This window comes from Miscanthus floridulus, chromosome 19 (assembly GCF_019320115.1).
Source record: "Miscanthus floridulus cultivar M001 chromosome 19, ASM1932011v1, whole genome shotgun sequence".
NCBI classification, from domain to species: domain Eukaryota; kingdom Viridiplantae; phylum Streptophyta; class Magnoliopsida; order Poales; family Poaceae; genus Miscanthus; species Miscanthus floridulus.
In genome coordinates, this window is record NC_089598.1 from 4,057,029 (window position 1) to 4,084,837 (window position 27,809).

Here is a 27,809-nt window from a genome sequence, read left to right on the forward strand (position 1 = left end):
CGATTCCACGGCTGCCATCAGTAGCAGCACGGCGGCCACGGTCACCACAGCCATCATCTTGCTGGTCGCCGCCATTCTGATCCGACAACGACCGACTACTCGCTTCTTCTGCTTCGCCTTGCAAGCTTCCACAGGTAGCAAGCCTCCACACACCCCTCCAATGCTTCTTCTCTCTTACTCCCTCCGTCCCATTGAGTTTGTCGTTGGAAAACCGTGCCCCCCTCACAATCCCGATTCCCGAGCGACAAACTCAATGGGACGGAGGGAGTATATACTAGTGGCAGGGCGCGCGCCATCGCACGCAAAGGGCACAAATTCGAAGACACAGAAATGTATACTCAGACATTGCATGGTATGCATAATATGGACTAATATAATAGCGGGTTGAAGCATAATTATACAGATATTATACATGGAGCTAATTGTACAGTAGTTGGGAGGAGTTTAGCCGCACATGTTTTTGGGTCTACATATATACAAAGAAAGACCTGGTTTGCTAAACCACGAAGTGCGGTAGGTATACCAAAGCATTACAGTTGATCTTGAGTTGATCTACAGCACAACAATGATCTTCAGTTGATGAAATTGCAATACGGAGAGGAAGACAACGGCCCGTTAGAAACCAGACCTGTTAAAAACAGCCAGTGCAAAAATAATCACACTCACGAAAATAAAATATCGGCAACTGTATTCCTGTTTTTGGTACAAGACCTCTTAAATCCCAACATATGCAGCATGCCAAGGCAGAAAAAGGACAGTAGCTCCTGGTTATTCACGGTCCTCGTAAAGGAAAAAAAAAGATAGTATGATCTCAGTATAATAATTAAGAAAAAAGGCAGTACCAATAAAACTATGTGTTTGAATGCTTTTTTTTTTCTTTCACTGGTAACTTATATCTCTATCATGAAGATTTCGTTTTTTTGTAGAGAAGCATATTTTTTAGGACACAATCTTAATAACCAAAGATCAAGATTTTAAAAAGATATGTAGGTAAGCAATGAGCTGAGGACAAAACCAAAAAAGGAAAGCCGGGGTGCTATGAATCGTACCTCGCTGTAACCTCGGGCTTTCATGGAGAAACCAGCAAATGGACCTCTTTTTTATTTGTACCTGTACAAATTGTCTTAGACCAACAGTCAACAGGCTAGCAGGCGAAAAGCTTTCGTGCAAATCATGAATAGAGAAAGGTACCTAATGTACAGACAAATATGAGAAAGGAAAAAATCTACACTGCAAACAGAGATACAAACTAAATGTATGGAAAACCAGGTATCTATAAAACAAAGGTAATGAATAATGATCCATCCCATCTCCTTGCAGCATGAACACAGATGGTACCACACCTTGCATGAGGCTGGAAGCTTGGAGGGAAGTCAAAAGCCATGGTGCACACCTGTGAACATGGAAAGCAGAGATAGAAATAGAGAAATTAGCTGTCTATTCTGATACCCGGGAACGAGAATGTAGCATCTAGATTCTAATAAGGTAAAAAGGGGAAATAGTGTGAAAATTCCTGGGAAATGTAGAAATGGAGAGAATACAACCAAAACAACACCAATTCCATTCTAGGTGAAGCTCTTGGCAGTAGTATGTGCCATTACACAGACCATCAGATTGATAATACAAACACAGTAATAGAAACTCTGCAGCTACAAAATCTATCCGTTACATGTATTAGATGCATCCTATCACCACTGAGCTAAGTACAGTCACCAAGATGAAAAGAAAAAATATAGGAAAGCAGGGAAGACCGAGATAGAATAGCATGAACACCAAAACTGACTTATCAACTAAACCAATCCAGAATTGAAGTACCACTCTCAGACCGACAGTTCTCCACCTATATATCCAAATTAAATTTCGAGAGGCACAACAAACCACCAGCACATGTAGCACCAACCCTCGACATGGATATTTATTGACCAAATTTCGCAAGGAAATATACAGCCACTGCAAATCACCAGCATCTGTAGCAAGAATCCTCACCAGGGATCTGTATTGAGTAAAACATCTATTTTTTGTTGCCTCTAATGCTTTGCAGCAGGATTAGCCCAAGAAAGAAGCATTCTTTGTTCTCTATACAATAGAGGCAGTAAGGTGCAGCTCTTAAATTGCTAATAAAATCTATTGTTTGGAAAAAAATTGCGGATGACATAGAAGCAAATAATTTAATATGCTAAACCTTAAGGAAGTAGCATTAGCTTTAGAGCAGGAGCGCATCAAACATACCAACATTAATACAAACATACCAACTACTAAATGGACATGGAATTTTTAAAGAAGGAACTGCATCATCAAGGATTTCTACTCGAAGACAGTGACAATCAGGCAGGATTATATGTTACATTACAAAGAGCAAGCAACAATCCATCAGTAGCTGAACCTAACAGGAGAATATGATGCCCACAACCAAATGGAGGAACCAACAACAAAAGATGCTAGATCTTAACTGAACGAAGCAATTATACACTACTGAAGATCATAGATATTACATTATTACGGGTACCACCTAGGCAAAGAATTTCAATACTAGCCTTTTTTTTGTTGATGTATTGTAAGAGATAGGATCTGTACTAAATTCCAATAGGAAACAAACCCTTCTGTGTGGCCATAACCTGCATACACAGTAGCAAGGAAGCCCCATTAGTTGGATACATGGAGAACAATCAGGTGGGAAATATCGTTCCAGTGACAAATCCTGATGAAATCAATGTCATTTAGTGGAGGAGCCAAAAAACTGTGTTTGAATAAATACTAATGCAATAATGAGGGGACATACTGCTGTCACCTGGCAAACCCAAAGTCACCAGTTTTCAGTACGATGGGATCACCGTTGGTCGATAGGAGAAGTTTCCGCAAGTTTCACAGCTTGATCAGAGCTGATTATGCTGACTTGTCACTCAAATAGAGCTGTCCAAATAGTAACAAAAATAATAGTATCCTGTTCTTTTCTCTCTTTTTTAATGCATTTCAGTGGTTAAATGACATCTGGTATGTAAAAAAACACTTTTGACAGAAGAAAATATACATGTCATTGTGGGGAATTCAGATCTATATTTATGTATATACATGCAAATCTATGTATGCACAAACTGGAGTGGAAGTAGCCACACAACCATGAAAAGCAGAGGAAGGCTGAAACAATAACTGCAACAGGATGCATAACATTGACTAAAACACCTGATCATATGTCAATCTGCACATAATAGAGAAATGAAGCAAGTTGGAAGATGGTTGTACCTAGGCAGAATTGGGAAAATTTTTAGTCAATGTTACCGTCCACCAAGTCCTCCAGCAACCTAGGCAGAATCCTGCATACAGATATACACATTACATAAGGAGCAATTTTAGTCCCTTGCTTAACAAATATGTCATAAAAGGAAATCAACCACAATGAGTGCAATTTAAACTGGTGTAATAGAAATGCATTGCATCATGTTCAAATAGGAAATTCTAGGAAGCACGGCATTGACATGTGAACTAATAACCACTGCCATAAATCAAGCATCGAAATCCATTCTGAAGTGCACAACATAGATAAGTAGCAGAGATAAGTAGATTGGCTTAACAACAATAGCGTGGCAACTGTACTGAAATGAACCAATGATTCTCTACTGAAATCAACCATTGTAATCAATTACGAAGATATGACACCGAGCAAATAATGCGATTCCTTCTTCTCTTTTCGTAAGCAATGAGTAACAACAAATCACTTTTTTAATTATGGAAAGATGACATAGAGCAAATAATTAACATTTATTCCTTGTAACAACCACCGATTTTTTAATTACGGAAAGATGGCATAGAGCAAACAATTAACATTTATTCGTATGCTAAAAAACATAGGCCGTCACAATGCTAAATTAAAGAAGACACTTTTGTGACAACAAGCAAACCTATCAAGCTTTTTCCAGTGCCGAGTTGAGCCGCCGGTGCCGCCGCTGGAGAGGAAGAGGCCACGCACTGTCAGGGTCCTGGAGCCCACGCACCTAGGGTTTCATGGATCATAGGAGCAGGCGCGGAGCGGCGTGAGGAGGCCATGCCGGGGGGGCCTGCGGCCGTCGACGGCAGGGCCCGCGCGTGCGGGGTCCTGGAGCCCAGGCATGATTGCTGCACAGCCGAGTACTCGTGTCGTGCTTCTTGTGTCGATCTCGATTGATCGGTTTGAATCGGATGAACTAATGTTGATGACCATTAGCTTCCCCTCTTCGGGTACCCTAGTATTGGTCCCCGACAGTAGCCCCCGAGCCTACGGAGGAGTAGAATACTCCTTTGAAGGCTTTTCCGAACGGGAGGACTCTAAGGGCTTTGGCCTTCTTTTGTCGCCCACGGCGTGTCCTGGGGACGGTGATCCCCTTTCGTCATGATCGGACCCCTCGGGGGTATAGCCGCGAGATTTGGTGGGTCGGAAAAAGGTCTTTCCTAATTCCGACCCATACGGGGTCCATCGTTCTACGACCGCGTGTTCGGTCACCTTGCGAGTCCAACTTTCCTTAAGCCCCCGCCTGTAGCAGGGTCCAGTCTTGGGTCGGCTCGTCTTTGTGATCGTCTTCCCTCAAGCGTTTTTTCTGATAAAAACGGAGAGGCTGAGCCGTGCCACGATTTCCTCTATGGACAAATCATGGCGCTCGGTGAGCTGTTAACGGGCTAGTCCGAGTGGGGCCTCAGCATCCTGTTCGTGGGGGTTCGGCTAGGGTCAGCTGGTGATCGACTCTAGATTCTCAGCGGTCAATCCATATAGTTCTCAGGTCCGTTCAACCGGTCCTGAGGGCTCTCTGCCTTTCTTCGAGGAAAAACCATGGATCGTATCCGGCTGAGACTCGAATGTGGGCTGGGATGCCCGCGATGCTTGTGTGCCCGGGTACTGGCTACTAGCGAGCCCATCCCTTTCCACCCCTCACTCTAAAGGTGCTCGGAGCGGTTGTCGAACTCGTCGGTGGGTCAACCTTCGAACTCCTAGGCCTAGATGTGCTGTAGGAGCGTCTTTAGCTCCGTATCCCTCCTACCTATGACGGGTCGTAGCCCGTTCGAGGAGGCAAAATGTTTGGCCCGTTTTCCAAGGAGACAGCCATAGGTTGCGCGCTCACGCATCGCGATGAGATGTGGTGACAGGTCATGGCAGGCGCAGAGATCTAGGTGGGTGGTTGGTTTCCTCGCACCCGTCACCCCCTATAAAACCAAAGGGTTAGCCCTTCGTGTTTCATACGTACGCCTACATCCTTACCTCCGCAGCCATGCCACCGCCACCAACGCTTAGGTTTCCTGCCTCTGCATCTCCGCCACCATTGAGCTCGCATCCATCCGCCCCCACCTCCAATGGATCCGTGGTGCTGTTCCGACACCACCTTCCAGCGCATGGAGGGCCTCGTCTATCGTGGTCTTCTCCGCGTGCGGACCTCGGCCAAGGAGTAGCTGCTGCCCAGTGACTAGGATTTGTCATTGTCGCCCGACGGCTATGTGGTGTCGTTCACCCACTTCCACGAGCGTGGGCTTGTGACCCCCGCCCACAAATTCCTCTAGGGGTTGCTGCACTTCTACAAGATTGAGCTGCAACATCTCAATCCCAATGGGATCTAGCACATGGCGGCGTTCGTCGCGCTATGCGAAGGATTCCTAGGGATCAACACCCACTTTGACTTGTGGAGGTATTTCTTCGCCGTCAGCCTCTAGAAGAAGAGAGAGAAGGGTGGTAGGCAGGAGCTGCACATGCCGATGGGGTGCGTCGGTATCCAAGTTTGGAACAATCAGGTCGGCGAGTACCCATTCATGCGGCTCTCGACGTCAAACAAGGGGTGGCACTCGTAGTGGTTCTACCTCAAGAATGACGCCACTACCCCTCTGCCGGAGTTCACCAGGCACCTAATCGAAGAGGCCCCGGAGCAGTAGAGGAAGTGGGGCGTCCCGGAGAAGGACAAGAAGAAGATCTGAGACCACATCGCTGCCATCCACATCCTAAAGGAGAATGGCCTGAAGGGGTTGGGCATCATCGAGGCTTACCACGCGAGGAGGGTGGCACCGTTGATGACGTGGGTGCTCCCGCTATATGTGATGGCGCTCGAGGCGTCATTCGACGGAACAACGCTCGCTGAGGGAATGTTCCCCAACTCCGAGATAGCACAACGCATCAAGAAGGCGATGGAGCCTGTGCGGGACGACGCGGGTGCCGCCCTCGACTTTGTCTACCCGATGCCGAGGCATCCTCTGATGCAGCTGGAGCCAGGCTACATTGTCTTCGTAAGTTTCCCTTTCTCTTGCCTTCTCTTCAATTGATTTCCCTACCCCGTGAGACTAACTTTGAGAGGGGACCTCACGGATCACCTGGCACCGCTGCCGAGGGATTCGGCCGTGAGGGTGGCGAATCACGCCGAGGACGAGCGGCTGAGGAAGGTGAAGGAGGACAAGAAGAGAAAGAAGCAATGAAAGCTGTAGGCGTGGGAATGAGGGAAGGACACTGACGATGATGATGACGATGTCGATGGTGATGATGACGAGGTGATGGAGGAAGAAGAAACGGTAGCCGACGATACCGAGTGGGACAACCTGGAGAACGAGGATGCGCTAACAGGCATCGGTTTGTCCTTGCAGGCGTTGGGACCCTTCCCATTCCATGGAGGGGAGGGCATGTATGGGGAGCCGGTGGAGGTAGGCCATACTGTCAGCCTGCCCTAGGAGCCAACAGAGGCGGGCAGCTCTGCCTTCACGCCCGAGGTGCCAGCGGAGGAGGGCGACTCCGCCGTCACGCCCCAAGCGCCAAGGGGAGCGGGGCATTCCGCCAATGTACCCTAGGAGCTACCAAGGGTGAGCCCCTCTGTCCAGGAGTAGGGACAGGCTCGAAACGGTCTCGTTTCGATGAGGCGGAGCAAGGGTCGGGGGGTTTGTCCCCCAAACGCATCTATCGCCCAACAGCACTGAGTTGAGTTATCAATTCCTCTGTTTTTTTTCTGTTTTAGTCAGATTTCATCGTGACTTATGTTTTTTGTCCCTTGTAGCGTCGACAGGCATCGGAATCCTTTGGCGCTAGCGCCGAAGAAGAGCATCGCCCTCCAATCGAGGTGGTGGCTATTGGCCAGTGTCGCGCCCGTTTCGAGCGGGAGCGGCGCTAGTGTGACCATGTCGCTGGCCGGTCAGGCGCCGCCCATGGTGGCGCCTATGCCCTTGGCCACACGGGCGGACGCGGGCGTTCAAGGGGCGCCTTCGGAGGTCGCAGAGCAGTCGATGACGACCGCGCTACCGCTGCCGACGACGGGGCGGACATGGCTACCGACTGTGCTCGTGGCGCCGATCATGGCGGGTGTGACATAGCCGGTTGTGACTCTGTCGATGCAGGTGGAGGTGGCGGCGGACGTGACAGATGGGTCATAGCCGGGCACAACTGCATCGTCGCCTAAGGCATTGGCACAACCCATGCCATCGGCGGCCCAAGCGATGGCACCTGGCATGGGCCAGACGGAGGGGGACGCGGTCGAGGGGTCCTCGAGAGTCGTGGTGCTGGGAGAGAGGTTCGCATTCACACCGTTAACCCCTTTCATCACCAAAGGGGGCGTCCCAGTGGAGACATCATGACGAGGGGGGTCGATGGCGCTTGGGGCCGGTGGGGAGTCATCCCTGACCCTGACATCGGTGGGTAGCGGCTCGCCCATGCGGGGCGAGCCCCTGCTCTAGTGGGTGGATCCATAGGATCCAGCATCAATGCTTTTTACCCTTGACGACGCCACAGAGAGCATGGAGCAGGAGAGCCTCGACGTAGGGATCGTGTCCGTGCTCGATGCCCTAGACCATGCCATGGGCGCATTGCGCGACGTCGTTGTTCCCTCCGGCCAAGTATTGCTTGGTCCTGCTTCTTGCCCTTTTCTTCCTCTATATACTTTTTGTATCCTGACCATCGTCTCCCTATAGTCCCTTATAGCTCGCAGACAGGGGAAATCTCGGTTTCCTTCGTCAATAGAAGGAAACCTGGGACTACCTCATCGAGGAGGCATGGCTACGCGGGGAGGTGACAGCTTAGCTCATTGCCGCCCAATAGAGGGTGGTCGAGCTAACTCCCCTCACCGAGGAGGCGTCCAATCTTCGGTCGTGGGTGGCCGAGGCCCATCGGGATGCTGACAAGGCCAAGAAAGCATTTGAGTCCCTATCGACGAGGTCGCGAAAGGATGACGAAGAAGCCACCAGGGTCAGGAAGGAGCGGGATGAGTTGCTCCAGAAGGACGCCGAAACCCGACATCGAATCCTTGACCTTCTGGGCGAGGTTGAGAAAGAAAGGGATCTGAAGCTAGGGGCTAAGGAGAAGTTTGTGGCCCTAAAGAAAAGGGTGAGCCTAGATGCCGTGGTGGTCGCTCGGCCGCGTAAGGAGTGGGATAAGCTGATCCAAACTGTAGAGAGACTGCTCGAAATGTGGCGCGGCTCATGAGGAGTGTGACCAGGCTTTCTAAGAACATGACTTGGCCTACGAAGAGCACGACGACGCACCCAGAGCTCCCTCTAGGCCAAGCTCGAAAGGGAGACGACCTAGAGGTTGGAGGTCAAGAGCATTTCTGTGGGGCTGGCTGTGGATCTTGCCGAGGTAAGGAGAAATCTTCAGGCAGAGAGTGATGAGCTCGGTATCCTAAGCGATGCCCTCAGAGTGGTCTACGATGACTTTGAGATGGTGCGGTCAGAGGGGACCAGCTCACTCATGGCTCATGTCATCGAGATCATGGCTCTGGTGCGCCAGCTCCAAAGGAATGCCCTTCGCACTAGGGTCAATCAGTCCTTCGTGATTGCTCGTTCTCATTATGGGGACAACATCGATCTGGAGGTGATGAGCCACAGCTACTTGCCCGGTTATGAAGTCTACGAGCTGGAGGAGATGGAAACGGTGGTGGCTCCCCTTTCGCAGGACCTGGCAGATAGGATAGAAGGCATAGTTCTCCCCCGGAGGGGCTAGTTAGTTAAATAGGTCGGGCGATCGTTTTTGTAATAAGCGAACAAGTTCCAACCCTTGTGTTTTGTTTAAACAAGTCTATTCTTTTGTTTTGTTTGAACAAGTCTATTCTTTCTTCCTTTTTATGTGTAAGAAGGGGTTAATGCGTTCCGACCCTTCCTATTGTTAAGACCGTAGAGTTCGAGGTGTGGGCAAGAAACTCTGATCACGCTGGTAAGCAAGAGTGTCGTAGTCGCTAGGACGTAGGTTTCCTGCAGTCCGACTAGCCTTACTCAGTCATTCGTTTTCGCAAACCTTGCCTCTAGGTTTTTAACGTGACAAAGGGGTCAGGCACGGTGACTATTTCAGAAAGGGTATATATATACCCTTATCAGCCCCTAAGAGAGACCCGACCCTTTGCTGTTGCTGAGGTTAGATTTTACTAAAGATCAAGAAGACAATAGCGAAACTAGTAGGAGAAAGCGTCTCTTGTTTTAGAAACGTTATTCTTAGTTTTCATACGTACCCCTTCCCTAGGATCTGAGCCATCGTTCTACGACCGCGCAACCAGTCTCCTTACGAGTCCAACTTTCCTCGAGCCCCCACGCATAGCGGGGGTCCGGTTGAGGGTTGGCTCGTCTTTATGATCGTCACCCCATCCACGGTTTCTGTAATCAGAGGGGTAGAGCTAACATCGCTTACCTCGATGGCTCAAGTGACGCGCTCAGTGAGCTCGCTAACGGGCATGTTCGAGTGGAATCTAGGTTCATCGTTCGTGACGGGGTCTGCATAGCCCTCATGTGGCATTCCATTGCTCCTTAACCCGTCTCCTAGCAGATGCTCGAATCGTTCTAGAGACCAATTCAGGTGGCCCGCTGGCCTCTCCTCGATGGAGATTCTGTGGGCTTGGCTTGAGGTCAGGATCGAATGAGAAGGTTGAGCTGACCCTGTCTGCTTTTGAGCGGGTCGGGCAAAGGCCACTAGGGCTCATCTGCATTTCCTTCCCTGGCTCTGTTCGACGTGAGGCGGCCTTGAGCCCTTCGTGGGCTGGCCTTCGAACCTTGGTCGGTCGGATTCTCGAGTCGAGGTTGGGCGGCTCGAGCCCCCAAGCCCCATTGGGCTTGGTAGGGGTCGACCGTGTTTTATGCATCACCCTGTTCGTGGTTTCCGCAATCGGAGGGGTTGAGCTAACAACACTTGCCTCGATAGCTCGAGTGTCACGCTCGGTGAGCTCGCTAACGAGCATGTCCGAGTGGAATCCGGGTCTGTTGTTCATGACGGGGTTGGCATAGCCCTCATGTGGCATGCCACTGCTCCTTAACCTGCCTCCCGGCAGATGCCCGAGTCGTTCTAGAGACTGACTTAGGTGGCCCGGTGGCCTCCCCTCGATGGAGATTCTGTGGGCTTGGCTCAAGGTTAGGATAGAACGAGAAGGTTGAGATGACCCTTTCTGACTAGTTTTACTCAGCGTCTGTTTCTGCAACCCTCGCTTCCGGGTCTTAACGTGAGAGATGGTTGGGCATAGAGAATGTTTGCTAGGTGGATATAATCTTAAACACGTATCGACTCTTTCTGTTGTTAAGGCTAAAAACTGAGGTACGGTAAAAACTCTGATCACGCTGGTGAGCAAAAACATCATAGCCGCTGGGGCGTAGGTTTCTTATAGTCTGGCTAGATTTACTCAGCGTCTGTTTCCGTAACCCTCGCTTCTAGGTCTTAATGTGAGAGAGGGTCGGGCGTAGAGAATGTCTACTAGATAGATATGCTCTTATTAACCCCCGAGTGAGGCTCGACCCCTTGCCATTGCTGGGGTCGGGCATCACTTAAAGATCGGAGAGTTGATAGCGAAACTAATAAGAGAAAGCGTGCGCATATTAAGGGTAAAAGTGACGTAGTTGTTTGATGTTCTAGGCATTGATGAAGACTTTGCCGTCGATGGTCTTAAGCTTGTAGGTGCCTGGCCAGAGCACCTCCGTGATGACGTACTGTCCCTCCCACGGTGGAGAGAGCTTGTGGCGGTTCTTGGTGCTCTAGATGAGGCAGATCACCAGGTCCCCGACGTTGAAGGCCCGACCCCACACTCACCGGCTATGATACTGGTGCAACGCTTGCTGGTACTTGGTTGAGCGGAGGAGGGCAACATTACACTTCATCTAGCTAGGCTTCTTCCTATGCTCCCCCTTGTTGGAGCCTCCGAACAAGAACCGCTTCAAGAGGACGCAGTCCTTGTATAGGTGCTCGACGGGGAAAGCATGGTTCAGGGATGACCCTTCGAGCAGCTTCTTGAAGTGGTTCGGGGTACCCTCGGTGGGCTTCTGACCCCCCTTGCGGTCGGCGGTGGCCACAAGTGAGCCCACGTGCTGCTGCTTGTTCTTCTTCTTGTTGGGACAGTTGGAGGTGCCTTCGCCAGCGTCCTTGTCCCGCTTTGCCTTGCCTTTGAGGCAGTCAAAAATCACCCCGACTGCCTCCTCGCCTGAGATGTGGCTGGTGGCAATGTCGAGAAGCTCCTTGGTGGTTCATGGGCCCCTACGTCCTAGCTTATAAACCAGGGACTCATAGGTGGTCCTAGATAGGAAGGCTCCTATGACATCGGCGTCGGCGACGTTGCGTAGCTTGTTGCACTGCTGGGAGAAGCGTCGGATGTACCCACGAAGAGTTTCCCTGGACTTCTGTCGGTAGTTTTTGAGGTCCCATGGGTTCCTAGGATGTGCACATGTGCCCTAGAAGTTTCCTATGAAGATCTCTTTTAGGTCCGCCCAACTTTGGATTCGGTTGGACAGAAGGTGTTCCAACCATATTCGCTTCAAATCGGCCAGGAACAATGGAAGGTTGCGGATAATGAAATCATCATTATCCGCTCCACCGGCTTGGCAAGCAAGCCGATAATCCTCAAGCCACAGTCCGGGGTTCGTTTACCTAGAGTATTTCAGGATGTTGGTCGGCGGTCGGTACCGCGGTGGGAAGACAGCGTTGAGGATGTGTCAGCCAAAGGACCGAGGTCCCGGCAAGTTGGGGCTCGGGCTTTGGTCCTTGCCACTGTCATAGCATCTACCACGACAAGGGTGGTAGTCGCGGCTAGCCCCCTCTCTTGCATCGCCGTAGGTGCGCCTACGGGCGTCGAGGGTGTCGCGCACATCACGGTGGCGCCCGAGACTCTCATGCACCGGGACCGCGGCGCGCGGTGCGTCGCCTTGCCGTGCCTGGGGGACTGATACGTCCTTGTCGGGTCACTCTGAGGGCACGCACGGGCTGGCGTCGAGCTTGCGTCATCGAGACAATGAGCTCTCGGCTTACTACGCCGCCGCACGCTCGAGTAATGTGCGAATCTCGTGATGGGCCCGACGATCCTCGGGCGTCACGGGCCCTAGAAGCCCTCGGGGCAAGGCCGCCGCAGCAACGATGTTCTGGCTCGCCCGGGTGAAGTGTGGGAGGGCTTCATCGTCCTCGATGATCCTTCGGTTCATGTCGTAGGCCACGACACACGTAGGCCTGCTGTCTCCATGGCGCTCGATCTCTCGCTTGAGCTCCGCACATTCCTGCTCAAACTGGAGTCATGCTTTCTCAAGCTCTTGGTGCTGGGCCTTCAGCTGCTCCACCTACAGGCGAGGTGGGGCCCTACATCCCCCTCGACCTCGTCATCAAGGTCATTTATTAGGGTAGCCTCTCCCTCGTGGATGCTTTCGATGTGTCCCTCATGGATGTTTTTGACGTGTCTCTTGGGGGTGATGGCTCCCCCTGCTGGAGTTAGAGCTGGAGGGTGACTCCAATTCTCCCGCGAGGTCATTGAAAGATTCCGTGACATATTAGGTCATCCCCACGAACTCATCATTCACGGGGGGTGGAGGCGTGCGTTGCGCCGCAAGGTGGCCAACGGTCTCTACGGTGTTGCAGAGACTGGATGGGAGCACTGTCGGGGTGCTCTGGATGAGGTATTCCGGGGAGATCAGCTCTCCTTCGGCAAGCTGCGTCATGACATTATCGAACGAGAATGTGAGGCGGCCCAGGTCCTCCTGAGACTGTTGGGGTCCTAGGAAGGCACCAAGCTAGCGCTCTAGCCTCCCGTAATCGAAGTCAAGGAGTTGGCCGCTCCTGGGGGCGCGGGCCTCTGGTGCGTGCAGCTACAACTCCTCAAGCGCCTCGGCGATCGCGTCGAGGCTGGCGTAGTGGAGAGGTCGGATGGTGACGAGAGCCTACACCAACTCTCCCTCCGTCGTGACAATGAAGTCTAGGTTCCCGAAGCGCACGTGCGTGCCCAGGACCCAGCTGACGCTGTGACTAGCCATCCGAGGCCTAATGTGGACGTCGAGACGCGCAAAAGGCGCCTACCTGGTGCGGCAACTGTCGGTGTTTTGAGTTACCACGGACGAGTAAATTTCTAGTATTGTGCGTCTGGCTCGGATGGTGTACTTAGAAGACACGAGGTTTATACTGGTTCGGACAGAAACTCCCTACGTCTAGTTCGTCGCTACTGCTCGTGTTACTAGCACTGAAAGTTTATAGTATTGGGTACAAATGGGCGAGAGAGGGGAAGGATCCCAAGTCTCTAGTGAAAGGAGTGAACGGGTGCTGAGAGCTCGATTGCTGCTCAGCCGAGTGCTCGTGTCGTGCTTGTTGTGTCGATCTCGATTGATCGGTTTGAATCAGATGAACTAATATTGATGACTATTAGCTCCTCCTCTTCAGGTACCCTAGTATTGGTCCCTGACAGTTGGGCCCGGGACTAATGTGAGCATTAGTCCTAGGTCCAAGTTTCTTGGGCGTCGAGGACCTAACACCAACCAGGACTAAATGGTCTATAATTGTTCGAATTGCACCAGTAGAGAAACGACTTTCGGTTCGCACCTTTAGTCTCGGTTGTGTTGGAGTTCGGTATTAATGTGAGTATTAGTCACGGGTCTAAATTTTACAGGCACCGAAGGCCCTTTTATCCTAGTTGGTAACACCAACCGGGACTAAAAGCCACCCTTTAGTCTCGGTTGGTGTTTGTCCCGGTTGGTAACGTCCCGGTTAGTGTCACCAACCCGGACTAAAGGTCTCCCACGCGGGACTAAAGGTCACCCACAGGTTAATTCAAAAGGAGAGCGCCCAGAACTCTGTCACATGTGGTGTGCAGTTGAGTTGGTATGAGACCTACGCGCGAGGCAAGAGATCTTGGGTTCGAATCTCACGCACCACAAGAGAGGTTTCCTAGGATTTAAACTATTTTTTTGTTCCAAGGATGGGCTTTAGTCCCGGTTCCGTGACCTGGGATTAAAGGTCACGGCCATTAGTCTTGGATCCGTAGCCCCGGTTGGAAAACCGGGACTAAAGCTAGTTCTCAACCAGAATTGAAGCCCACCTATGCACTAGTGTTGGTAACACCAACCGGGACTAATGTTACCAACCCGAACTAAAGAGAACTCTTTAGATCCGGTTGGTAACACACCAATCGGGACTAAATGTCCTCCGACGGGTTAGTTTAAAAGGAAAACATCTCATCAAAAGTCATATGTGTTGTTTAGGTGGGGTGGAAAGGTACATGCGAGACAATACATGAGTCCTTGGGTTTGAATTCCACGAGGCACGGGGATGGGAGGTATTTTTTTAGCCTCGAAGGACCTTTAGTCCCGGTTCAAAGCAACCAGGACTAAAGAGTCATGCCTTTTAAGGCTTTCTCAATTGGGACTTCAGATTGATTTTATACTAGTGCATGATCTTATTGTTGAAGACCACATCATTATTTCTAGTCTTCCAAAAAATCCAGAGATCGAGCACCTTTACCCTGGAGCTTCTCTTCTTTTCTCAACATTGCCGCCTTCATCATGTCCTCACCCTCTCTAATTTCCCTTGAGCTCTATCATGTAGCGATAGGAGGACCCTTGTTGAACCCAAACTTTGTCTTGGCCTCGTTGAGCATTCCTTGAAGGTGAGAGACTACATCTCCTTGAGCCACCTCCTGCACCATTGTTGAACCCAAACTCTGTCTTGCCCTCGTTGAGAAGCTTCCTTGAAGGTGAGAGACTACCTCTTCTTGAGCCACCTCCTGCACCAACTTGCCCGGCCCCCTCGAGCTCAAGCGACATGTGCAACTCATATGAAAAGAATTATTCATGGAATCTTTGGAGTCCGTATTCAAAACACTATATAATCTCCAAATTTAAAATATTGTACGTTCAACTCGTCTTATCTTTCTGTGCTCGTCATAAATTCCTTTTTGGCAATTGGTTGGATGTCCTCTTGGGTTGGAAATTAAACGAACAAAAGCAAACATATTATTATATAGTATTGAACCATATAAAAAACACAACAACACTGCATGCATGCACGCAAGTTATCATGGGCACCTAAAAAAGCGTGAATGATAACGACCGCTGCAACATTTTGTAAGATCAGGGCCTTGTTTAGATTGTAAGTTTTTTCACTCTCTCTATCACATTAAATTTTTGGACACATGCATGGAGTATTAAATGTAGATAAAAAATAACTAATTATATAGTTTGATTGTAAATTACGAGACGAATTTTTTAAGCCTAGTTAGGCTATGATTGGACAATAATTGTCAAATACAAATGAAAGTGTTACAGTGTCAAATACTGATTCCTAACCTCAATCTAAACCAGACCCATGAAAACAAGGGAATCCAGTTGGGGCGCACTGCGACCCTATGCTGGATGCCAAATAGGCCCCCGTAGATGCTGGATTTGGCTGATGCCGACTCCACGGTTGCCATCAGCAGCAGCAACACGGCGGCCACGGTCACCACATCCATCTTCTTGCTGGTCGCCATTTCGATCCGACGATGACTGACTACTCGCTTCTTCTGCTTCGCTCTCGCTTCCGCAGGTACTCCCTCCATTTTTTTAAACAATACGGCAAACTTTTTTCATTGACTACTCGTTTTCAACAAATCCTCATCCCACATTGGCCCGTTTGCTTCGCTGAAAAAATAAACCGAAACACCGATCCGACTGATTTGTTGTGAGAGAAAAATACTATTCCGGCTGAAAAAATAAGCTGAAAAAGACAGATTATAAGAGAAGCGAACATGGCCATTGAGTTTATTGGATTGATCAATTCATCAACCTTGGACACCAAATTACTTTCCCTGACCGTTTGAATTTTCAGATTATGACTTTCCGGTATCTAGTTGTCTTCCCAAGTCTTTATCTACGCACCATCGCCTACTCTCCATATATATCCTTCCTTGAAGCAATCAAGACCAGCTAATATGCTTTGCCAAGTATATGAACTCTCACTTTTTAGCTTAGTCTTTGGTAACTTACCATCAAGGTAATATCAGGGTCTAAGAACTCTAGCACATAGTGAATCTAGATCACGAGCCTCCAAACTTGCTTCGCTAGCATAGCCAGATTGAATGATTGTAGATCTCTAAATCCCATGCCGCTCTTACCCTTCGGCATTCACATCTTCCACCGTTCTCGCCAATGGATTCTCTTATGATCTTCGTCATCCCCCCACCAATACTGTGAGATGGCACTTGTGATTCCTTTATAGATCGTTGACGGTAGTTATTGTGGCGGAACCACCTAATTTAATGCCTTCTAAGAATACTTGTCTTCCATTAGACATTAAGTACTTAAGAGAGGACACTAAACTACGCAGTTTCGTCGAGCACACCCCAAGTGAGAACTCAAAAATCTATATTTTTTTATCAGGGTCATAAATGAGAGAATAAAGCTTACCACATTCTTAAGTCATTTCTTACATCACTTTATTATAGTAACAGAATATTACCTCATTGATTATAACAGTGGAATATAACAATGTTATCAGAGTTACAGAGGATACAAAGATTAATTTAATAACATGGTGGAGCATTACATAGTGGACATTTTTATACAAAAGATGCTAGCAGATTTTACATCTTTTCTTATAAAAACCTTTAGTGAGGGTTATAAATAAACACTACGGTCGTAGCGTGAAAGAAATCCTCTCTGAGCCCATCAGGAGGTTTTCACACACAAGAGTCAGCTCTAAGTATCGTCCGATCACCCGCAACAGGGGAAATAAAACCCTGAGTACTCAATTGTACTTAGCAAGATTTACCCGACATGAGGAAAGTAAAAGACTCCAAGTATATGCAAGGCTTCTTTGGCTTGTGGGTTATTACATCTGCAGAAGCATTACTAAACGTACATCCTTATATTCAATTTTATTAACAGTCATCATTAGTTCATTACTAACCATTCTATGTAAGCACCTATGCTACCTTTCAAACAGGTGGTAAGCAATCAGAACCATTTAATCACCTTTCAAGTTCCAGTTCTTACTACGGTGCTAGACCATAGCCAAGTCGGTACCATCTCAAAGAAACGACGATTCGCGAATCAATGTATCTCAGCTGGGTACCCTGAAACACACGCCTCTCTTGTACCCCAGGCACAAACAAGACCAACCCATTTCACTCCTGTCACAGGGTCTAGGTCCCCGTCCAAACTTGAACTCCAAGCCCACACACTTGAGACCCATTCTCAGTATGGTGCTTAGACCACCATCTTTCCCCACCTCCAATCACTCGGTCCAAAAAGAGCCGGAACCCGCGACAAGAGCGTAACGAGCATTCCCGCTCCCATAAGTAAGTATGTGCTCATGATAATAAGTCTGTAACCTGACTACCATCCACAGCAACGGACGGTCCTCAATCGACACAAGTGGAACAAGTGCAATCCGAGCCTCGCTCGAATGCCTAAACAAGTCCAGATCTAAAGTACCATTCCACCCGGTCTCCAATTATCATTCGTATATATATTCCATGTGACAGTAATATAATAACAATAATAATATCTTTCATATCTCTCGCGAGTGACAGATAATCACTCGACTTCTACCGGATCCTATAGCATAGCAATCTATATGATCCTGATATACTAGTAGGACTCAGGATAAGGATATATATATATATATATATATATATATATATATATATATATATATATATATATATATATATATATATATATATATATATATGCAAGTGGTTTTCATTCAACTCCTTAAAACATAATGCACAAGCATAAGATAAAGTGCAGAATAATATGGGTTATGCACCGGGGCTTGCCTGGGTAAGATATAACCAAAAGTTAGCATTCCATCATGGTGACACGATCATCAAGGCACCATCTTTTCCGCTACTTTGGTCGACTCCATGATCCATCGTTGTTCCTATTATGATACACGTGGATGCAACACAGAGACATAAATAATCAACGGCAACTGCAACTCTAAAATACGATTACTTTTCGCAACCTAACGAGCTAGCTTTAATGACTAACATACTAGTCTACGTATCCACATCATCAAGTAAGGCTTCGCCTCCAAAAAAATGTTTTAGTTCTAAAATCCCAAGGTGTTTCGGCATTTTATTGATTAAACATATATTTTCGAACTAGGGCTCATTTAGCTACCATAGCAAACTAATTATTATGGAGCTACAAAAATTATAGTGAGCACCTAATAATGTTAGGAATTTACTATGAAAGTTTCAGAGCCAACACTATCACCAATTTATCACAAAAATTCCTTCAAGTTTATATCTTAACAACATTAAGCATCTCAAATTAATTAGATCACTTCTGAAAATATTATAAAACTATGTGAACAAAATATACTAGCAGGTAGATCATGATTTTAGAAACCTAAAAAAATTAGTTTCACAATTTTTGGTTAACTACACAATTTTATATTGAATTTACAAGTTTACCTTAGAAACTAAATTAGAAAATGCTTAGAAAAGAAAAAGGGCCGGTGGCAACCATTCGGCCCTGCAGCCTGGCTTGGCCCAACATGGAACGTGGGCGCGCGCAGCAGGTCAGCCCAGCAACGGCCCAAGGCTGAGGGCGCCCGCGCGCGACCGCGGCTTTGCAGAAAAGCCCCCGTGCTTTTAGATAATAACATAACTACTATGCACAATATTCCTACCGTCAGTAATCTTGCAACTAAACCTTCGGATGTTTTCACCTTTACCACGGGAAGGTCTCTGAGGATCCCCGCGCGTGCCGGTGTGGCGGCCGACGGCATAAGACGGTTATGTCGGGCAACCTAGGTGTGCTATGACGAAAGTAAGGGGCCGGCCACCATCTACAGCTAAACGCGCAAGGATAGGTGGTGGTTAGGGACTCGGAGGCGCACTGTCGTGGGCTGCAGTGGTGAGCAGCTATCTGAGGCGGCGGCGTGACTGTTCCGGTGACCTAAGGTTCTATCGGGGTGGTAAGGATAGCGGGTAAGCACCAGTAGCTCACCGGAATTCATGTTGCGGTGGCGGTTGAGGCGGAGGAGCGCCGAGGTGGCCTGGCCATGTGCGCGCAGTGATATCGACGGCGCTCCAAGGTTGACACCGACGCATCAGGTCCTCACTCGCGTCGTTCCTGGTCAAAGGAAGATGAGCAACAGCACGAGGGGACCAAGGTGAGCTCATAGAAACAACTAGTTGAACCCCTACCGAGGGGTAGGGCCTTACCCCCAAGTCATGCTCTATTTCGGAGGCGTGATGACCGGTGGCCGTGGAAACACCAATTTCGTCCATGCCCCGAGGCGCAGCAAAGCCTCAATAGGGGTCGCCTGGCTCGTCGACTCCCTAGGCCACTTGCCAGTGCAAGGAATTGAACTGCGAAGCTCTGAGCTAAGCGAATCGAGAGGTAGAGCACGCGGTGCACCCATTGTGGTCATGTCATGGAGAAAAGCATGCGGATGAGCTCGAGCGGTAGGGCCTATTAAAGCGGGGCTTTAGTCGACGGTGGCATAGCGAGCTCATGCACATAGGTGATGAGACCAGGCGGCTTGGCGCGACGCGCTTGAATTGGAGCGGCTAGACCCGAGCAGGGCTCACCGGCGTCGGCTAGCGGGAGCAAGTGTGGTAGGACGAGTAGAGAGGCGTCACCGTCACCCTGTGATTAGGGTCGGTTGACCCAGATGCGGTGGGCAGCGGCATAGGCCCGCGTTAGGTGAGACGTAGGGCAGGGCGACTGCCACGTCGACACGGCGATAATGGCCACGACCTTGGCTCGACCCCATTCGCGGCTCAGCGGACACGGTGGCGCATGCATGCAGTGACAGCGGGGGCACACAGCAACCGTATTGTGACGATGCCTCGCCACACGACCACACAGCGGCTGCACCGGCGTAGCGCTCGTGTGCACACGAGGCCAGGGCACAGCTCAGCCGGACCGACGCGCATCATGGGCGGTGATGAGATCGCCACCGGCAAGGTCACACGCGGTGCACGTGTGCGACGGCACGAGCACCCACACGCGACGCGGCACACCCGAACACGGTGACCGCGCACAGTTCGAATGGCTGCCCTAGGTGATGTGCACGCATTTTAAAGCTAAACTACCTCGACCATACTAATGAGGGTACATCAGCCTACCATAAGGAGCAAAAATACAACATTGACCTTTAGCTAGATTTTCTAGAATTAATTCACCAACATGGCATTGTCACACTGTTTTCAAACTTAAAATTTCTTCCAAGTCTTGAGTTGAATTTGACTTCAAGTTCTATTTCCAAGCCCTTAGAAATACTAGCCAGACATATCATTATTCTACAGCAAGGGTTGCATTGTCAACTTCAAAGTTTGTACTTCAAACTTTATTTAAGTATCACACACATGTTCTATAGTATTCTTGCTTAATAAAAATTGATTTTCAACCCTACTTGATATACATGAGCTATTGAATCAACATTCGTTTAACATTTTTATTGGTTATTTTAGGCTACAAAAAATTTATCAACACCTTCTATCACATGCATTATTACATAAACATGATACTTATGACAAGATTTAGTAGTTTATTTAGGGCGTAACACCGAGGATGTTACAGTTATCATCTATCACAAACCGCTAACATAACCTGTAGAAATGCATGAAAAGGATCACCAACATAGGTTTAGGGGTTTAAACTGACAAATTCCATGAGTTTTGGTGAATCTGTGATTTCAGCAGGGTTTATTCAGAGAACCGTCAAGGTAGACCCAATCGTCAGAATTAATTGCAATTATCCGCGATGAAAATATCTCCAGAAGGTTCCATAGGACTCCAGGAGGCGAATCACCGAAGAACACCATAGGAGACAGACAGGTGGGGCCGGCCTAGCTGTAGGCCGGCTGGCCCTGGGGGCCACATGTCAGCCCCAGCTTCTATGTCGGTTCCTCCACCGCCTTAGGGTTTGCATCTCCGTCGTTCTTTAAAGTCGGTTTGATCCGAGGACTCAGAATTGATGCTATGGCCTATATATACCAGCCCCTACCCCCCTCCCTGAGGCATCTATTCATTAGGTCAAGAAAGATCAGAAATTAGGGTTTCTAGAGAGAATAGAATAGAGCTTTAATTCTTCAAGTTCTAGTATAGGCTAGCTAGCAAGATTCAAGTAGAGTTGGGCTATTGCTCAGGATTCCGGATTCGCTGTCTGGAGGCTGGTAAAGCCATTGTATCCCTCTATATTTGGACTTTGTGCTACTTCAATACTATGTTTCTATTTATTATGTTCCTAGTTTGTTCTAGTAGTATGCTTGATATGGTCATGATTGATGATGAATTTATGCATATATTCGTAAAGCGCTTATCTCAGTACTCGAGTGAGTTAAGTGGTCGACATTATATAAGCGTGGTGCTTAAATATTATTTACTTACGGATGCACTCTATATTTTGGGCCATGTGGTAGATCACGAGTGTGACACTCTCATTGAGTCCTTTTGTAGTCTACTCCCCGTTTGTGGAACAAGTAGAACCCGATTGTGAAGGGAGTAAGCTCTGTTCTTGATCTTTCTTAGTAATATTTCCTATGCATAGATACAGAGATAGTTATGCTATAGATGAAAGTATATGTACTAGAGTGTACAAAAGACTTAGTAAATAAGAAATGACTTAGAAATCTTTTCTCTTAATTAATCTCCTACCTAGCCATACTACATTATGAGTATTTATTTCTATCTCTGGATTATTATTATCAATGCCTTACACTTATTTATCATTTGGCTTACCCCTGTTAAAGCATGAGATTTGATGATTTTATCATAAGTATACATATTTGTCAATATCTCTAGCCACTCCATCGCTCCTCCCTATGAAAAATATAAATAACGATACCTGGTATACTCCCAAGTGAAATGTTACAATGGTATATTATCTATGCGCTTGCGAATTACTTAGTATATATAAATTTATAAGTGTTTTAAATAATTACCAACAATGCATTTTTGGCATCATTGGTAGGGATGACAACTTAGTAAAGAGTGATGCTAAGAAATGCCAACACAGATATTTTTCGGAATTCTAAATACCATCATAGCATAAACTGGGACGGCCTGAGCTATAGATTTTATAAGAGTTTCCTTACCTCCCAAACTGAGAGTCTTCTCCATCCATCCATCAATTCGGGTCACAACCCTATCAATCAAGTGACGGAAACGATCACTACGATCGGCCCCCACCAACGCTGGCAGGCCCAAGTATTTGTCGCTTAGTGATTCCATCGTAATATTCAGAATTTGGCAAACTTCTGCTTTTACTTCGACCTCTGTATTGCTGGAGAGGTAGATACTCGACTTGGCTTCACTAATTATAATATAGCACGTTCAAACGTTCAAGAAATATCCACAAATTTAAGGAATTCCAAGGAACAAAATAATTTTGCATTAAATAGTTGTATGAATTTGGTAAGTATTATTTGTTACTTGCCATATCCACCAATCACCGTTAATCATATTGAAGATAGCGTCTTCTTAGAAAATATAAAGTGAGAGCACATGCGTCTTTTTATGTCCTCTCTTAATTTATACTAAAATCTTTAGAATACACTATATTACAAGACATGGAGAGTATATGTATATATGCGTCGGTGCGTGAAGTCACCACAAAACAAAATGAGAACCGTCGTTTTAGTGATTATATCAATATCTTTTATATCTATATCTACTCCCTATATAATATATAGTGCATTCTAAAGATCTTAGGATAGATTAAGAGAGAACACAAAAGCACAAAAGATACATATGCCCTCACTTTATTTCATAATCTGACAAAATGGCGTATCTTTTCCCCTTTGGGTAGCGTGAGTCCTTCGTATCGCTACTGTTTCTTTGCTGCCTTGGCCCGTATTTTGAGAAGTAAGTCATTGGTGGAAAAGAATTGCTAGGATTTTGGGCATATTGTAGCGATGAGGACGACGATGTCATCAACATGATTAATGATGATTGATGGATAAATATCAAGTAGCAACATAATACCTACCAAATTTATACAACTATTTAATACAAAACTATTTTATCACTCTAGAATCCCTATTAGAGGACATTTTTGAATGCTGAGATGTGCTATGTTACAGGATAGAGGGAATATATCTATATCTATATCTATGTCTATATCCATATTCATATCCATATCTATAATCTATACGTAATATTAAAAACCCAAAATTTTATATCATTTTTTCACCCACCTCTTGCTAACTATTTTTTTACTTCTCAAAGTGCACTCACGCCCTCCGTGTTTCGTGTGTGTCCCGAACTCATCACCGGTGCTCATACGAGTTAGAACAACTTATGTCTAGTGATGGCGATAAGGAATCTGATTCTAAGACATATTGGGGCACACTCTTTGTGTCTTACATGTGACTTAGGCCCCGTTTGGGACAGCTTCAACCGGCTTCGGCTTACCTGACAAAACACTGTAGCAACACTGTAGCAAAAGCCGGTTTTCTCTCTCCTACTTTTCCCTCTCGCTGTAGCAAAACACTGTAGCGCGCGGGGAGAAGCCAGGAAAACTGGCTTGTGCGGCTTTGATGAACAGTGACGGCGTCAGTGAGAGGGGGAGGGGAGGAGAGAGAAAACCGGCTTTTGCTACAGTGTTGTTGATATGGAGTCCAATTCCGAGACGTATTAATAAGCCGCCTCACCACGCCGCTAAGGTGGCTATCGCCACTAGGGTCTATACTCTATACTAGAGGTGAGCAGGTGTGAGCCAGCGGCCGCCCCAGCTATTGGTGTGCTCACCTCCAGACCCAGACAACCCTTCTTCCTTAGCTCCGGCTGCCAAACATCCACGACTCTGTGCCATGGTGACGAGTAGAGACAGGCGATAGAAGGAGATAATGGCATGCGGCTGGAGGCTAGGCCTGTTTTTTCCACTTTGGTTCAACCCATATGAAGCCTGTTGTAAAAAAAATCATATGAAGCCCAATCATCCCACTTATGCCCACGCCCACTTGCCTAGTGAATAATTGTTCCCCAATTCCCCAATCGAGCATCCTCCATCCTCGCATCTCCAACTCCAACCCTAGCCGGTGTTCGGCAAGCACCAAGCAAGCAGATTGATCGCGAGGAGAAGCAGAAACGGGGCGACATAGCAAGAGCGCGCAGCGCAGTGGCCTTCGGCCGGCGAGGCGGCGACGCAAGCACATTGCGCCTGATCGCGTGGAGCGAGCGGTAGCGGCCTACGACCCGCTAGGAGCTGCAACTGCGAGCCTGATGGAGGGAGGAGAGGAGCATGAGCTAGAACAGCCACCCACGGGCAAGTCAGCGGCAGAGCAGGATTTGGTGAAGCCAACAATGGGAGTTGGCCGGGTGAGGTGTAATGCTTCTGCAATTTCTAGTTTTATTCGTTTTTATCTATTTTCAGTGTCTAATACTTAATCTTCACATTAGAAGTACTGTCTGAAGTTCTTTGTTCATTGCTTTGCTATAATTTGTGTTCCATATGTGTTTTTTTTCCTTTCGTCCTAGAGTTTGCCCCACTAAGAAAGTTTTTCTGGCTCTCCGCTACTGGAGGTGAACACGTCGGTAGTTGGGGCAGCTGCCCCATCACGCCACTAGGGTGGCTAAATCTAACCATACCAAGTTTGTATTATAATAATTTTTAGCTAAATTATTGGTCAAAAGTTTTACTACATCGAGGCTTATTTCTTAAAATTATATTGCATCCATGTCCATCTAAATCTAGTTCCACTACACAGTTTGTCGAAGTCAAATTTATTGTTAGAACGAATCAGCTTTTTTCCTTTGGTTGGCTGAGTACTATAAATTTAGCTAATCACACCATTATCTTATCTTATACCTAGGAGAGCAGATTTCTCTGCGATTTCGTGAAGCCAGACCCCGTAACCACCGGTCACTGCCTTAAGTTATTCAAGAGGCAACCGAAGAAACCAATGAGATAGTGGGCTCTCATCTGAAACACTGAAACTGATCACCGAACTGACTCTTGGCTTTTCATATGGGCGCACCATCGGCACAGGATCTGCCCCTATAAAATAGACCACGTCTATCTCTCTCCCCCGCCTCATCCCACGAGCATCACTACTGCCAGACGGCAATACGACATCACCCAAGGCTGCAGTAGTCTGTTGGCATGGGGCATGGTGCCGGGGAAGGTTACCCTGAAGATCTGCAGCCAGAGCGGGCAAAGGGGATGGGTGGTGGTGGCGCCGATGCGGCTTGCTGCAGGGTGAGGTGGGCCCTTGGCGGCGATGCCGGAGAAGCCTGCGCTGAAGATCTGCAGTGAGAGCAAGGTCAATGTATATGGACCAACCGGTCCGTATAGATAGGTCCCACAGCAGAGGTCTATAGTTAAGTTGGAGGTCACAATGTATCTGGACCGGCTATCCATAAGGCTAGGTCCCACAGCCAGTAAAATATCCCACACCCCCAACTTCCCCCATCTGTTCGCGCGACAGAGAAGTCCGGGGCGATGCAGCTCCGTATCCCCTATCTCCACCGCCGTCTTCTCCGCCACCGATCTCCTTCCTCGCACTGAATCCGACCATGGCCTTCCCCTTCCACCTCAGATCTCCAACTTCCGTGCTCAGATCGGGCGTCAACCAACTCAGATCGGGCGTTTCTTGCAGGGGCACGGACGCCCAGGGCGGCGACCTAGGGAGCCGTGTGGACAGCCGACAAGGCAACCTGGCGTCCTCGCAGGCCATTGACTGCCTGCACCCGCGCAAACGCTTGGCACGGCGACCTGGCGTGCACCGTCCGGCGGCACCCGCGTGCACACCCGGCTCGTAGATCTCGCTAGGCACTGGCCGGGACGTCGGCGCGTGCACAGACTCCCGAGCTGGGGCATGCGGACGGCAGGGGAGCAGGACTCACAGGGCACCGACCCGTTCCTCATCTCAGCAGCAGGTATAATCATTTCCTACCTCCGATCCGTGCATAGTAATAGCAGCTGCTTTAGCTTTTATATAGTTGTAAAAATGAGAGTTGGAGTTTGTAGCGTAACTAGCCTAACGAGGTTGAGTTCGTAACCTCCGATCCGTGCATAGTACTACTTCTTTTGCAAAGTATGAATGAACAATGAAATAAAAGTACAATTGCCTTATTTCAGATACGAGTACAAATAAATTTAAGAAAACACACGATCCTAAAATTACATGGATGAGACTCTACTCTTGGCCGGGATGCATGCTGCTATGTACTGAATTTTTGCCAAATGTGCTCTATCAAATCTTCCTTGAGACGAACGTGAGTTGATCGATTGCGAATTTCATTGTCTTTGTCTAGTATATCTATGAATCCATAGATTGGTCCATGTGCAAGCCCGGTTAAATTTGGAGAAGATTGCGCTTGCTCATATGTGTTATCATCTAGGTATGTCATAGATGCCTCTCTCATCCTCTATTATCATGTTGTGCAATATAACACATGCATACATAATATTGGTGAGTTCTTCCCGTTCCCAAAGTCATTGCTGGGTGACGTATGATAGCCCAACGCTTTTGCAACACCCCGAAAGCTCGTTCCACAGCTTTTCTTTCTCCTTCTTGATAGCTTGCAAACAATTTATGCTTAGGACTTAGTGGTCGGTTGATTGTCTTGACAAATATGGACCCATTCTGGATAGATGTCGTCAGCTAGATAGTAACCCATGTTGTATTGTGACCCATTAACAGTGTACTGAACCTCAGGTGCTTTGCCTTGTAGCTGTTCTGTGAATAACGGTGACTGGTCAAGCACATTAATGTCATTGTTCGAACCAGAAGCTCCAAAGAATGCATGCCAAATCCATAGGTCATAAGACGCGACAGCCTCTAGCATTATGGTAGGTACCTTATAATCACCTCGAGTGAATTGCCCTTTCCAAGCAACAGGGCAATTCTGCCACTCCCAATGCATACAATCAAGACTACCCAACATCCTAGGGAAACCACGCTGGTCTGCTACTTGCAGTAAGCGTTGGATGTCTTCACTAGTAGGTTTGCGTAGATATTGTGCACCGAATAAGCTTCTAACACCATGAACAAAATGAATCAAACACTCCATTGTTGTACTCTCGGCAACCTCAAATGTTTCATCCATAAGATCTGCTGGTGAACCATATGCCAACATTCTAATGGCAGCAGTACATTTCTGTAATGGTGATAGACCCACTTTGCTAAATGCATCTCGGCGTAGACGAAAATATGGAGACCAAACACCTAGAGCTTCAACTATGCGCATAAATAAATGCTTCCTCATGCGAAATCTTCTACGAAACTAATTATCTGTGTATAAGGGAGTATCTGAAAAATATTTACCAACTAGTCTGCTGTGATCACCTTCATGATTTCTGTTGATGTACCTCCTTGTATAACCCCCACGTCGAATAGAGGACCTAGCTGATTCTGCTTCAATCTCAGCTTCAATCTCCTGCTCAAGCTCAGCCTCAATCTGTGCTTCAAGCTCAGACTTAATAGAATCATCTGAGTCAGTTGACATTTTTTCTAGTGAATGAGGAAGTGGTGTCTTGTGTGAATCAGGCAGTGGTTGTGGACTGGTGTCTAGTGAACGAGGGAGTGGTGTGGTGGTCATATTTGTAGCTGTTGTCCACTTGTATGCAACAGCTATATTTTTTTGTCTTTTTCTCAACAGTCATCTGCTGCTTCTGGCATGACCTAAACAGCTATATTTTTGTTTATCTTTTCTCAACAGCTATAT

General features: G+C 47.7%; 1 long non-coding RNA gene and 1 pseudogene across 2 annotated transcripts; both read right to left on the reverse strand.

Moving 5' to 3' along the window:
- Nucleotides 1-345: 345 nt before the first annotated feature.
- Nucleotides 346-1,457, reverse strand: LOC136528401 (uncharacterized). Of its 2 annotated transcripts, XR_010777061.1 has the most exons (3): nt 1,344-1,457; nt 1,050-1,110; nt 346-628 (listed from the first exon to the last, which is right to left on the reverse strand). It is a non-coding gene; the product is annotated as an uncharacterized lncRNA (long non-coding RNA). The 2 variants fall into 2 exon arrangements; XR_010777060.1 differs by lacking the exon at nt 1,344-1,457 and having other exon boundaries at nt 1,050-1,332.
- Nucleotides 1,458-26,303: 24,846 nt separating this feature from the next.
- LOC136525405 (protein ALP1-like) lies at nt 26,304-27,590 on the reverse strand (annotated as a pseudogene).
- Between the last annotated feature and the right edge of the window lie 219 nt (nt 27,591-27,809).